The sequence below is a fragment of the Ambystoma mexicanum genome, chromosome 5p (assembly GCF_040938575.1).
Source record: "Ambystoma mexicanum isolate Mex_15411 chromosome 5p, UKY_AmexF1_1, whole genome shotgun sequence".
Taxonomy (NCBI): Eukaryota; Metazoa; Chordata; class Amphibia; order Caudata; family Ambystomatidae; genus Ambystoma; species Ambystoma mexicanum.
The window spans coordinates 322,165,937-322,181,503 of NC_090930.1; positions in this window are offsets into that span (position 1 = coordinate 322,165,937).

Sequence of the window (15,567 nt, forward strand, 5' to 3'; positions counted from 1 at the left end):
AACACACGGCACTAAATACAATTTTTTATCCACGTTTCACTGCGCTGTACGCGGTCGACTGCGAATACAAGATGGCGGGCGCCACAGAAAATCTGACGCGCTCCACGCCCCTCGCCGTCCAATCAGCGAACACGTCGCATGTCCACGGACATGACGCAAGCCCATGGGCCAATCGGGGTGCTGTCCGCGGATCGAACAGGGAAGTCCGTCCACGAAGCGAACGCAGATATCACTAATTTTTTTGCCTTACATTTTGGTCATTTTTAAAAAAACTACTGGACAGATTTACACCAAATTTACAAAAGCACGCTTTTGGGACCAGGCCGCCGCTCCTGCCGCAAATTTGGTGTAAATCCGTCCAGCGGTTCGGGCTGTAGCCGTGCGCAAAGTTTTTTCCCATTCAGTCTATGGGAAAAAAAAAAGTTTTGAGACCCCCCCTATAACTTTCCCCCCCCCTGGACGAATCCTCACCAAGCTTTGCAAAAAAATTCAGAGTGACCCAACTACTTTTTTTGCAAAGTTTGGTGAGGATCCGTCCAGGGAGAGCGAAGTTATAAGCCGCCCAAAAAGTGCTCTTCCTATGGAAACAGCAACTTAACCATAACTACATGGCCACTACCGTGGCCATGTAATATATATATATATATATATATATATATATATATATATATATATATATATATATATATATATATATATATATATATATGCTATTCTAATAAAATGGTTGATGGAATTTTGGTAGGAAAAAACTTCTCAATCACTTGTTAGACACATTCTGTGATAAGATTACATTGTCGAGTATATTATTATCCTATTTATCAGACTTCACAGGCATTTCCGTAGTTTTAGTTCACATGTAATCTATCAGTGCATACATGACGGCTCATGTTCAAAGAAACTCCCAAAACATTGACAACAGGATGTTCGATCTCCTTGTCCTTTTGCAAGAGAAAACGTTGTATACCATAGGAGGAGGCTTCATGACGACTCTGAACTGATCTGGTCGGCCTTCTATAAAAATTATGTTTGATTATTCCATTTGTACATTGTTTAACTAAAATGCATTTTCCCCCCCATTGTGGTCTATTTTATTAGCCCTTTCCTAATGTTCTTCCCTGGAGTGTGTGTGTTTGGCTCAAAATATAAGCGGGTTGTGAAGGTTTTTTCTTGTCTGTATTAGTTATTTTGGTTTATACTACATAATGATATACCTACGTTAACTTTGGTTAAAAGTAATAGGAACCCTACAATGGCATGAATGCTGTAATATATTCTTCAATATAATCTGTTAAACTAATTTAAGAAAAATAAAGCATGTCCCTCTGAAAGTGTATGTTGAAGAGTACTTACTCATCTTTCATTTCACAATTTCATACATGATGTCATAATTTATTTCTTTTCTGGGGCCTCCCTCTGGAACAGCCTCCCTGCCTCCCTGGAACTTGAGGAGAACCCTCTCTGGTTCCAGAAGCACCTCAAAACTTTTCTGTTTTCTTCTGCTTTTTCTCGTCCTCTCCCCTACTGACCTCCTGGCTGAAACTGCAACTGTTACTTGGTCACCCTCTGATCTCGGGCCCAGGTCCCTCCCCCGCCAGTCTCACACACCTGCACTGCCAGCCTGGCAACTGCCGCAGTTGAGGACTGTTTCTGTATCCCTACAGTCCCACTACCAGCACTTGACACCTGATTTCGGCACACACCTTTGCACTTGCCACCTGCTGGCCGTTACTTTTACTTATTGTTACTATTCTATTACGATGTACTGTACTTTCCCATCCCCCTCCCCTGCACTTTCTCCTTCCCCCATCCCATGCACTTGCGCGATCTGAATGACACTTGGCCTAGTAGGATCGTTATCTGTCCTCCCTTCGTTCCCCCTCCCTTGCCTCGTCATGCCTTGAAAAACTTGTGTACAGGCGCGTTATAAATTCCATATCATATCATATCTTATCAATGTATTCCATCATTTGTGAAGACACCTGTGATATTATTGTTGGTGTCATGAAAAGCACAGAACAGTGGCTGAGATATGGGTGCGCTAGGATTAGGAGCCATAACTGCCAATGTATTGCGATGAATGAAGATTTAGGGCCCTATCTAATGTCACAGGTACATATATATTTAAAATATGCAGCTCACAGCGAGTGCTTCCTTTTGTAGTCCTCTGCCGTTCCTAACCTGAACGCTAAGGTCTGGGATAACATGAATGACATTTCTCCACTGAGATTTTACAAATCACTGCATATACCCCACCACCACACACCACCACTACACAAAAAATATGTAAAAGAATACATAATCCAGCATCATTTGCCTTAGTAAACCAAAGGGAAACTATGATGAACAATAAATATGAAGTATTTTAGTAAAACCAAAAATAGCTTATGTAAATGAATTTAGTACTGAAATGTACAAACATCTATTTATGAAAACAACTTTGATTATCAGTAAAGGGCACGGGAACTATGGTAGATGCTGCACTATAATAAAACACAACATCAACATCACCCTTTACAGAGCACACTGGCAAGTGCATCTATAATCACAGCCCAACCCCAAACACCGCAGCAAAGTGAAACCATGAATAGCTAAAGAATCCAGAAGAAGATGCCCACTCCACATGAAGCTGTCCTGGCAACAGGAAGCAAATGGCATACCCATTCACAACAGGAGTAGCCTCACACCAGTGTGCTGCATATTTAAAGGCCTCTGATGCTATTGAAAAGAGAAGTGGGAGAAGGTAGTTTAGACAGAGGGTGCTCTTTACAGCTTGAGGAAGGTTCCACCATCTTTTTTTCTCAGCCTCTGTCTTTCCTTCCGTCCCCTTTACTTCCTTTAGCACACAACACTTTGGGTGTGATGTCAGAATACAAAGTCCACTTGGTCTAAAAACAAGGATTAGACCTTGTGAGGAACCTGAGGCGTCCTCACTTCTTTTCCGCTGCTATCCTATTCTCGGGTAGCCTAGGAAAGGCCGTCGCTTTTGGATCCTAACTCTGGAGGTGGATATATGAGGGAGGATCACCTGGGTGAAGTAGGCTTGGAGAGTGGAGAAAGGACGTCCTTAGGTGAGACATGGTATCCTCCATTTCCCTTTCACAACAAACCCTCCATCCCTCAAGCCTTTATAGGCTTTTGTCAGCCCTTCCATGTTCTTCCCCTAAAAGACTCCCCAAACCACACTAGTATGCTACAGGGATGAAGAAGAGGACAACTAGAACAACTCATCCTCACTTTATTAATGCAGACACATATCTATCCAAACCAGCTACTGAGACGAGGAGGAGGACAACACGAGTAAAGCAGGACTACCACTTTAGTGGTGAACAGTCTAGTCCTTTCAGGAATAAGCACGGAGGCAGGAGCTTTAAAAGCCGGAATCAAGATGGAAACAGAGTCAGCTGTGGGGGAACGCCCACAAACTGCTTGGTGCAGGCAGACCTCTCTTGTGTAACAGTGTGGCAGGTGGAACGCTCGAGACTCGTGAAAAAGTGCAGAGTCTGTGCAGCCGGAAGCAAAGGTACAGGAATCTGGAGGCCGGTGGCAAGCCATAGTAAGATTTTAACTCTTGGGGAACGAAACTCCTTTGTTGTTTTGAAAGCTGGAAGATTTGAAATCATGGGGAATGGAAACCCTGTGCTTTATGAGCTTTTCTGCACGCGGGGAAGCGGAAGCTGATTACAAGCCAAGAGCTAGAAGAAGCTCTGAACTTTATTTTAAACACTGTTCATTTTTTTATTTTTTTTATTGTCATCATTTGGTTTTTACATGCAAAACCTTTCAGCCACCTTATCACATTTGTATTTCAGAATTTACATTTCAAACAAAAAATTGACGTTTCCATAAAAGTCTTTCATTATTCTCTTTTTTCACCACTTCTGATTTCTCTAATATCATTGTCAAACATGTCCCTTAGAAATTTCGCAAGTGCCAGAATGAGTGTAATCCCCTGTCCTCTCAAGAGCTCTAACCACCAATCTGTGTATGTTTTTTCAACATATTTTTTTAATGTCTGTCATGTGACTTTTTCGTTTGTGTTCCAAACCTGGGCAGAACATAATTAAGTGTTTTAGTGTTTCCACTATGTCTGGGTTCTTGATTTTTGTCCTTTGACTCAACCTCAAATTTAATATTTCTCCTGTAGGAAAGAGGTTTAGCCTGAATCATAGATATTGGCCTCGAAATGTCCAGTTTTGAAATTGCTTCAAATAATGTGGTAGAGTATTTAATTTTTGACTTTCCATAAATGATTTACCATAATATTTGAGACTCTGGCGCTCATCTTGTGTTCTTATCCAGTCCGCTCTGTATAATTTCATTTTCATCTTTATTTGTTCTGGATTCTCAAATAATGTTGCCTCTGTTTCACCCAGGTTGGTAATTATGGCTTGACAGATTTTCTTCCATTCTGTTAATGTGACATCCGCTTCGTTCATCATTGCTTCCTTAAGGACTATGAAGCCTCCTATACTAGGGGCCTACAAGCATTTACGATTCAGTGCTATCGTTTTCCATGTGACTATCGTCTCTAGAGCTGTCAAGCCTAGTTCCATTCTTAGTGCTTGCATTGGTATGCTTATTGGTACTCTCATTATTCTCTTCCCATACATACCTTCAATAACCGTCCAGTTTTCCTGTTTGAATGTAAATACAGTTTCTGCTATATATGTCAATATGGGTACTACTTTTAATCTATAAAACTCGATCAGCGGTTTGATTGTAAATCCACAATACTTCTTCATTAAGATTTTCCCCTGGTTTGCCAGACTCTTCACTTTTGCTTTCAGCATTAATAGCCTTTGTTCATCTGTATTCGAGGTATTTAATAGTACTCCCAAATACGTAAATGCTGCAACTTGAGGAATCCTTTTTCCTTTCTCTAAACACCATTGTTCTGGATTTTTGTGGATTAATCTTTAACTCATTGCATTGCGTGTATTTTTGCAAGGCTTTGAGTTGTCGTTGCAGTCCCACTGGCGTTTGGTCCAGCAGGACTATGTCATCAGCAAAGAGTAATTGTTGTATTTTCTTTTCTCCAATATTCGGAGGGAAGCATCTGATCTTATTGAATGCATTTTCTATGTCCTAGATGAAGTTGTAGAATAGGCCTGCTGCATGGGGACAGCCTTGCTTTAATCCTTTATTTGTTTTAATGCTTTTTGTCAATATCCCAGTTCGATATAATCATATCTGTACCTCAGTATTGGAGTATAGCTATTGGATCGCCTCTAGTATTGGTGCTGGGCAACTCCATGTCACTAGTTTCTTCCGTAGTTTATGACAATCTATTGTGTGGAGTACTTCAGTGAGATCAATGAAAGTGATGTATATTCTTTTCTCTTTTTCTCTCTGTTCTTGTGCTTTTAGTATATTAATTATGAATATATTTAATGATGTGCCAATTCCTTTGGTAAAGCCACTTTGCCACAAATTGTGGTGATTCCCTTCTTTGCTCCAGTCATTCCGTCTTTTTTTAGACTTGGGCTGCAAATACCTTGCCCACCACATCTAGTGCGATGGGCCTATAGTTGCGTGGATCAGATCGTATACCTTTTTTCGAAAATAGGTATGATGATTGCAAGCTTCCAACTTCTCGGCACTTCTTGCTTTTTGATAATATGTAAGAATAGAACATATAAAACCCCGGCCCATTCTGATGGATTTTCTTTCAACTGGGCGTTTGTCAAGCCATCATTGCCTGCTGCTCTTGACTTATTTAGTTTTATTATTGATTCAAATATTGTCTGCTGTTCCACTCTTAGTTCATTCCAATTTCCAGTTTTGTTCTCCTGTTGTTTATCTTCTTCCAGATTTGTGTCATAAAATTTGGAGAAGTGACTAATCCATTCCTTAGCAGATATTGGATTTATGAAGATAGCCTCTTGCGGGGTGTCCATATTATTAATATATGACCATATTTCAGTTGTATTTTTTTCTTAATGTTATATGACATTTGTTCAGCATCAATATGTTGGATCCTATTTTTATGTTTTTTTTGTGCCAATTTCTGTATTTTTGTTGAATCTTTTTGGCTGCGCTTTTTCGTAGGTGATCATCTAGCTGTTTTAATTCTCTATGTTTATGTCTAAAGTGTGTTTTATTCATCAGTGATCTCCTTGTCTCAAATGCCAACAGCAATACTGTGTAATCCGCTGCACCCAGTGTTTTCATGCTATGATGTTTCATTATTGCAGCTTCTAGGTTTTTTCTAAATGTTTGATCTGTTTTTTAGTTAGTCTCAATCTATGTCGCCCTGGCACCACTCCGGGGTCTATGTTGTATATCTGCATCTCAGTTTAATTTTTGCAACACCAGGTCACTTTTAGCAAATTATGGTCACTTTTTGTTTTTACTACCACTTCCATCATAATTTGTTGTCTCACCATGTTGTCTGGAACAAAAATCTAATCCAAGATCTGTCCCTTTTTCCTTCCTCTCGATATTGTCATCCCAGTTTTGTTTTCGACCCTGTTGTCTGTTAGGAGATAGATGTTTCTTGATGTCATGGTTCTTTTCCATTTCAACCCTCTTTGGTTCACAGTTTTTAGAGCCACTGGGTCATCATAAGTCTTGTATCCATCTTTACTCCAACAATTGGCATTAAGATCTCCACAGACCAAGAAGTATGGATTTTCCAATTTCTGTCTTTGTTTGTCAATTTGTGTTGCCACTTGTTCCGGAAAGTCCTATAGCTCCTTTTTGGCCGGATTCCAGTATACATTTATTAGTACTACTGTAATCTGATCGTTTTTTTATTCCTGTGCTCAGTTTTCCTACAATTATTTGTATATGTGGATTGGGATTCTTTATTTCCACTATTGTCATTTGGGCAGACTTTTTAATTATTGTCAGTAAACCTGATGAAGGTCGTCCTCTCTGCCCCTTTATTGCTGGGTTGAGATAAGTTGTATATCCTTCCACCAGGTGGGGGTCTGTCAACCAGGATTCTTGCATGCATGTGAAATCACATGCTCCATCAATTTGGTTTTGCGTCTGAAATAAATCTGTAAATCCCCTTGTGTTCCAACTTGCCAGCGATGTCCTTGCCTTCAAACATACCTTTACACTCTATGGTGGGCTACACGCCCTGCCAACTATCTCCAGTTGTCTTCAGTCCCTTCTTCCTGTTGGCTCTGTCCTGTTTTTGCTTCCTTTGCATTTAAACTATATTGCACCATGTCCTTATCATCCTCTGACCTTTTATTTGTATTACTACATTTCTGACTATTAGTTTTCCATCTTTGTGTTTGGTCCTGTTTTACTTCTTCTCTCAGTTGGTCTAAGTCAAATCCCATAGGTCTTATGTTTCCAGCCTCTTTTAATAGCATATGTTTTATTAGGGAGCTTGCTATGTGGATGTTTACTCTATCCATTTGTTCATCATTTAGAAATTCAATGGCAGTTAGATCATTACTTGTTAGTAGTCTCAGGGCTGGCAGATGATAGAACAATCTCAGTACATTTGCCCTGTTAAGTATTAATCCATCTTTTGTTGGAACCATTCTTTCTAGCCTAAGCCGCACGTCAGCATTATCAAATTCTTCCATGTTCTCATCCATCTGCTTCTCTGACTAAGTGCTTAAACTTTTTTTTGTTGGTGATTCTTAAAGGTGATATGATGTACGTATCCTGCATGACACTTCCTTTTTATTTCGGACTCTTTAAATGTATTGTCTTCATTCCGCCGAAATCTTTCTTTTTCCTCTGGTAATTCTATGATTTTGATTTGCACCCGTGGCTTATCCATCACCTGATCTTTCACTTTTATTTGTTGTGTCAAGTCCTTCAAATATTCTCTTCTTTCTTCTCTCGAAGTTTGTGTTGGTTTATTATTTGGATTTGTGTTTTCCTTTTGTTTTTGCATCGAATGCTTTGGGCCTTTTGGCCCCCCTTTCCACTCTGGTTTTCTACTGTGTTGTGTTTCCTCATCACTGTCTGATGAGACAGGCTCACAAGATGAGTCCTCTTCTGACAATGATGTTGTCTGTGACTGTTCTGACATTGTTATTGAGTAGGTTGATAAGTTCATTAAGTCGGTCTGTGAATCCTCAGCTGTTGGTATACTTTTCTCTTCCTTCTCCGTGTCATCTACTTTCTCTACCACGTTCCTAATTTTTTTTGTGTTTGTATCAATTTGCATATTTCTTGGCAGCTTGATATTTTTAACGAAGCACTTATTTCCATTCAATATTCGTTTTACCTCTCCCTTCATATTCGTCATTTTCTTACTTTGCCATAATTTGTCTTTATTTCCAACTTGGGTCTTCAATTGAGTCCTATTAGTGTTACTTAACAATTTGGCATTACATCGTGGGACTTCTACAGTTGTCTTGTTGGAATTTGCAAATATAGGGCATATCTTCACTATTGTTTCACCTTGGGTTAGGTCTATTTTTTGATTGGTATCAGCACATGCCACAACCGGATTGTTTTTTTCATCCGATATTTCTGGCAGATCATCTGGCCTCTTCGTCTTCAGTGTTTTGGGACCCCCTGACGCGTGTACAATAGTTCTTTCATCAAGCAATGGTTGACTTTTATCCTTGCATATCTTGGTCTCTGTTGTTTCTTCATGTACTGCTCATTGCAGTTTCAAACTCAGTGGTTTCCATATATTTTTTCTCTTTGAAGATGTCACTGCGAGTGTCTGCTCACCCTGCAACCATTCATGCTTTCTTTTTTGATATGTCAGTGTCTGTTGTTTCTCCCCATTTATTCTAATGGGACTTAATTTCTCCAGTCGCTGTTTTTCTGCATTCAATTGGCTCACATTTGTATTACCATGCCCTTTTTCTGTGTTTTTTTGCTTGCCTTTCCATTATATGGCATTTGCGTTCCTAATTCCTACATGTTACATTTACTGTTCGGGCTTTTGCAACTTTGATTGCCTTTCTCGGAAGCTCTACTTGTTTTTCTCAGACTGTCAGGTATTTTTTTCTCCTGACGTTACCGACAGTCTGTTTTGCATAATGTTAATATGCATTCCTGTACACGTTGCAATCTCGACCGCCACATTGAATGGGATTGGTGGTCGGAACCTGCACTCTAAATGGGTAGGTATGGGTACGTCTTTATGAGACCTGTAACAAGTCTCGTACCACGGAACTTCACTGTTACTACTTGTGTTACTTGTATTACTTGTGTTAATCTCCCCCTTGTCAGTGCTTACTGTGCCTTCTATGTTTTGCACATCGGTGTCTACGTTAATTTCAGCCTTGAATACATTGTCATCTTCATTTGTAATGTCACTTGTAATGTCAATCGTAACAGGGCTTACCTCTTCACAGCTAGATTGCGGAATATTCACGCCCTGAAAGCTGGTTTTCTGCTGCATCGAGCTCTGCGGCTGGGAGTCTTCGGAATCGCCCTCCTCCACCATTCTGATGTATCAGTTGCTACTCTCGGTCAATCAGTTTGCTGGTATTATAGGCTATGTTGTTCCCTGAGGGTCAATCAAATCAGCTGGAATAAGAAGGGTTTGCTCAGCCTCACCCCCTCTGCCTTTCTCATGACACTAGGACAGCTGCACGCAATAACGGTGGAGGCCTACATGACAGGGTCTGTCAATGCGGCTCAAAGGAAATGCTTCCCGCAGTCATCGCTCATTTAGACCTCCCACAGAATGACAGCCTCAACACTTGAAGATCACCTGGAGATCACTTTCGCTTCACTTTTCATTTGGCGTTCTGCGGCGGAATAGGGTTTATAAATCCTTGCAGCAGCCACTCCTTCTCAGTGAAAATAGTAATCAGACTGCAAACTGCAAACACAAATGTAGTAAATGGCTCCAGTCACCTGGAGATCACTTTTGCTTCACTTTCCACTATTCATTTTGATGCTGACATCCCTACACCTTGTAAATAGTCGCTTTGTAGGCAAGTATAGTTTTTGGACACAGACAGATAATTATTTTGGACTTCCTTACACAGGCTATCATAAGTTTTCTTTAGGTAGGGAAATCCCACTTTATAAAAGGGCATTACTCCATCCCACCTTTTGAGTTAATAGAACTTTGTTAAACCAACTTGAACATGGTGTCTGTGTCTGACTCATGATGCCTTCTCACCCTTAAAGCAGGCTAGCATTAATAAAATCGCATTTGGGCTTTTGCCTTTAAAAGATGGGGTCTCCCACTCCTTATTTGAATCATCTTTAGACTTCAAACCTTCAAGAAGTTTTCGCTGGAACCAGTAGGGAGAGCAGTTCCATCCAAAGTCCTCTGGTTTTGAGTTGAAGATGGGGGTTCCAATGCAAGCTCTGTCCCCTCAGCATCCACAAAAACTACTGGCAGCTACACTAGTCACACTATTGCAAGGGTCTCACCATGTTGAAGGACAACTGAACCTATCTGCCTGCCTCCTCCAGGTTTAGGAGACAGAGAAAAGGACCCATCTTGCCCTTGGGAATGTGGAGTGGGACTCACAACTCTTGATAGCCAAGACAGTGAGGATTCCAAAAATGTTACCATCAAACTGCTGCTAGTCTTGATTTGAACGTGTTTGACCCAGATTGAGCCGCCATGACCCCGCAGAGCTGCCTTCGGCATTAGCTGATCTTTGAACCTCTCGCCATCAAAAACCGTGTTGTCAGGAAGTACTGCTACATTTGTACTGCTCAAACTGGCATTTGATCCTCCTGCTTCTTCATCACAGAATGAGCTGCAGATCGAACAGACCCTGGAGTTCTTCCTGAACTGTGCCCTTTGAACCCTTGCATCGAACTGACTCACCTAAGCCTCCACTCATCAACTAGTTTTCCATTGAACCTCAAACTAATCTTAGTAATCTCCAGAATCCACTTTGCTTGAGTTACCATTTCGACCTACAGACTTCTTCAGTTCAAACCGCTTTGACATTCACTTGCCTTTGGACCTCCAGGACTGCCGGAATTTCAAACCGCATCAAACTGCTGAACAGGATTGAGAAGCTTTGTTGACCATTGTCAACCCACCAAGACATTGCAAAGATATTATTGACTGATATCTGCCCTCATGGTCCATTCTAGGCTCTAGAAACTGGCTTGGTGGCATTAATACCTTTTAGCAACTAAAGAACATATACTTTGAACAGTGTTGTTTATACTGCCTTTTCACCCACTGTCTCATCACCACAGTGCTGCATCTTGAATATTCTGTGTTCTTTTTACAAGGGTGGGTTTTTACAGTGTTTTCTACTCGGTTATCATTGTATACTGTGTGTGTACATGGTGTGTTTAATAAAAGTATACAAATTTTATACTACCTTGATTAGATATTCCTTTATTTTAACATAATAACTATTTTACCAGTGTAAAAAGGACCTTCTGTAGGAAACTAAACAAATGGGATTGGTGTAGCAACTACTCCCAATTAGCAAAATGAAAAGACTGCTCAGCTGTGAATACTGTGACCCCACACATTTGGAAAATCCCAAAGGTGCTGTGTTAAGTGCCCACATTAAGGAATACGACATATGCGCATCATGATGCGCTGTAATCTAAAGCCACTACAGTCTATTTGGGGAGCTAGATGGGGCCTGGCAGTAGAAGAGAGTTGTTGTCGAATTTGCTTCTGCCCCACCAACCTGTAGACCGCAGGACATGTCTTCACTAGCTGTCCCCAATTTGGTCCCTTGTATACGACCTCCCTGGGAAAGCTAGTCCACGAGTATGAGAGCATAACATCCATAGATTTCTGGAACTACTGCCTTGACACAGGCACTATATCCACACACGTGGTGCTCTATCAGGTTTGGACAAGCATTGAGATCTTGTTAGGAAACCCCAAGGACACCACAATCTTGTAGGGCTACATGGTGTCCATCATGAAGTTTATGACGCTCTGAAAGCAATACTGTAATTTGGGGGAAAAGCCTACATGGCATATACATTGTGCTGATCTCTATTAATTAAGTGCTTATATGTGTATTGCCTCCCTGTTTGTCTTGCCTTTTTTGTCAAATTTTTCAGGCTGGATTATTAATTTAACCGTGTTATTTATTTATGTATTCAACTGTGATTATTTATATGTATTGTGCATGGAAATTAATGTTAATGTATTTTATGAAAAGTTCTGAATGGAACTAAAACATAATAAATAAATAAAAAAGCATTCATTTATTTTGGACTGTTATCCTATGCTGTTTGGGTTGCTACTGAACCAAATTCAAACCCCTCTTGAGAGTATAGCCTTTCCTCGTCCCGCGTTACTACAAAAGGTAAAGGAGGTATTTCTTGTAGAAGTGTGAGGGATGTGTAGGCAATTTAGCCTCTACTATTCCTTGTATTCCTGCAGAGTAGAAGTCAATTTGTCAAATGCCGGTCTCCAGATTTTATCAAAAAGTGTGAGGCATTAGGTTTATTGTCAAAAACCATGCCCAGTAAGCATCGAGCAGGAACGTGGCTTGTGATTTCTTTTGTCCATAATTCAAGTCTTCGATAACACAATGGACACAAAGGGGATGAACAATGGCATTGCTAGGATACAGAGGGAAGATCTTGATAACCTACTCCCAAGCACTGACAGAAGTATTGTATTTTCAAGGGTAATTTTATGGACTTTTTGAGATATTCCTCTTGTCTGAACGAATCAAAAGAGTACTTCTTCTATGGAAAGGCTAGAACTTAACTGAAATACTATTAGCTGTACAGAGTTTTCATGAAAAAGCAGAGAGACAGAAAGAAAACACTGAGGCAAAATGAATGGCCTTATGAATTCAGTAGCTAGAACACATTCAAGGAAGTGTGAGGCACATAGCGCTAACTTCAGATGAAAGTGGTATGGAAGAGGAAGATATTATGGGCAGAATTTCAATGGGTTATGTGATATACACAACACACATGATTGTAGAACGCCTCTCAGTTACTTGATGTTCATTCTGCCCAGGTAGCTAAATTAGTAGCACTAACTCATGCTTGTATCCAGGCCAGAGAGGAATCTGTTAAAATGTATTCTGATTCGAGGCATATACACGGTGTGGGACACGATTTTGGTATCCTCTGGAAACAGAGGGAATATTCGACGGCTGGTATAATACAACCTATGTTTCTGTTCTGTTCAATGCTCTCCTGCTTATATCTATTATATATTATAAGTAGCCATAATTAAATGCTTTTGCATTGATATGCCACAACGTCTGACAGCTCGTAAATCAGCCAGAAATGTGGCCCTTACAGACCCTGTCTCCAAACAATTTCTCTGTCTGTCTGGATAAAGAGGCACTGCAAGTGCCAGCTGCTGTACTCTTTCATTCACCAGAAACAGAATATTTTGATTAACGAAGAATACACCAGAGGAAATCAGGTCTTCAGCCCTGTTTGCGAAGACCCTATCAGGTCCTTTTCACTACAGAGATAGTTCTAAATTGTCAGGGGCCTCCGGCTTGAGTCCATGCCTTCAACTGCTAGTGAGTCTTACCATCACCGGAAGCATCTGGAATGACTGAAATGCCCTCTCTGTCTGAACGTCTGGTCGGTACTGTAGTAGGAACGCCAGCCAGCTCCTCCATGACTTCCACTGTGCAAGTATAAGGGAATACTCAGAAGAATTATTAATACAGTCAAGAAAGTGAAAACACAGAGAATTCTAATAAACACGCAGAGAGGAACCACAGACAACATAATCTAAAAAGGTTTTAGTAATATAAAAACACAAGACAAACAGCTGTTAGAAAATACATTACACACCAACTACTGTTAGACAAAGACTAGTGCGGCCAAAATAGATTACACTACAATATTAGAAAAAATGGACGTCACATACCACTGTCTCCATGATGACAGCATTTAATCCCTTTGCCACTGAAGACAATGACAATGGCAAAGCCAGCAAGACAGCAATGACTGGACAAATCACTTCAACTCTTTATGGTACTACATTCCCCCAGATGACACCATGACAAGACATACACCAAAAGGAAGCAAGACAAATGCAATAACAACAGCAATGCTCACATCAATCAATCACCAGAGCTGCTAATGTTGCCACATGACCATTGACAGTAACTTTGATAAGACAGACACCCCAAAAGTGCTGTTCAATTGAGCAACAGTTAGTGGTTCTGTGGGACTACTTTGATGTGTTTGCAATCCACCGAAAAGAAAGATCTCCGAGAATATCCTTTCATAATGAGATCCATTTCAAACCACTTAATAAATCGGCATTACAGCATTTATAAGAGCCATCTTACTAATACAAGCAAACTCCTACACAACACCAAATACATAGACAATTGAAACTACTACACACAGCACAGGACTGAACAAAGAAATCCTTCTCATGAAACCCCAAAAAGCAGAACAAACGACCAAACATTTGGAAAAAGGAAACAACACGAGAGTGTCAAAAAGACCTATAACAAAACACCATTCCCAAATGGGTGATTCATGTGCCTACAAGCAGAATTTGATGATTAAATGTAGAGTTTGGAATTCTTCAAAATTAATCAAACACATCATAATGGTAGAAGGAACTTAAACAAAAGGAAGAAAAGCTTGAAAATTGATAAGGAGAAACATGCAAAATATTTGCAAAGATCTGATGGTAATATTACAAATTAAGTTATGTGTACAGATCTGGTCAGATCAATATGAATGTGTTCAGTTCACCTTGTGATACAAAATCGATTTTTCACTGCATTTGTACCAATGTGTTTGTTCTTTTCTGTACTCCGATTGAACGGTGCGAAACAAAAATTGATAACACGTAAATCCAATGTTATTCTTTGGGAAATTTTAAATTAACACCAGCATTACGTCCATGCCTTTAACTTTGTATCCTACAATAATACAACTTTTCTCCAAGAATATACCTCTTTACAGGATATCACCATGTTCTTCTCTTATTCTCTTGATCATCTTCCTGCTCTCCACATTCCCTCTTTCTTTTCCCACTTCCACATCAACATATTTTAAACAGAAGACAGAAAATCAACAATACTTAAAAGCATTATCCATAAATCACCTCCAATATGAGCATACATTTCTTAACCTCAGGTATTTTTACATGTAAAAGTACACAAGTTGGCCCAATATCCGGCCCCAACAATTAATGAATACGATGTTTGCCTGGATCTGTCTAACTTCAAGCCACCCTTACCTACAATAAAAAATATAAAACATGTTTCACCCTGAATATTCTGAACCACTCTGTCCCCTAAGCCTTAGAACTCATATAAATAAAGTGAAGAATATTTACACCAGCGCACCTCACCTAAAAAATCAACCAATTTTCAAATGATTTAAAACCATGAAAATTCACCAATCTACAAATGCACACTCCAAAGAAGCATGTTGTTTACCCATATTTCTGTATCTATTACATAATTCAGAACAAGATGATCAACCATAAGATATTTTACATCCATTGCAAATGGTGGCAATAAAAGAATGTGATTGGGCATATTGCATCAATTTCTTTTTTTGCTTTTTCATCATCCTGATACCATCTATCATATGAACCTTTAGTTACTATAAACACCCATTGATTCTAAATATGTAGGTAATGCAATGTAAATCGGTTTTCTTTAGCACACATTTGATGGCCTCATTATGTGCAACTCTGTAAGAAAATGAGAAAAGCTGAGATGT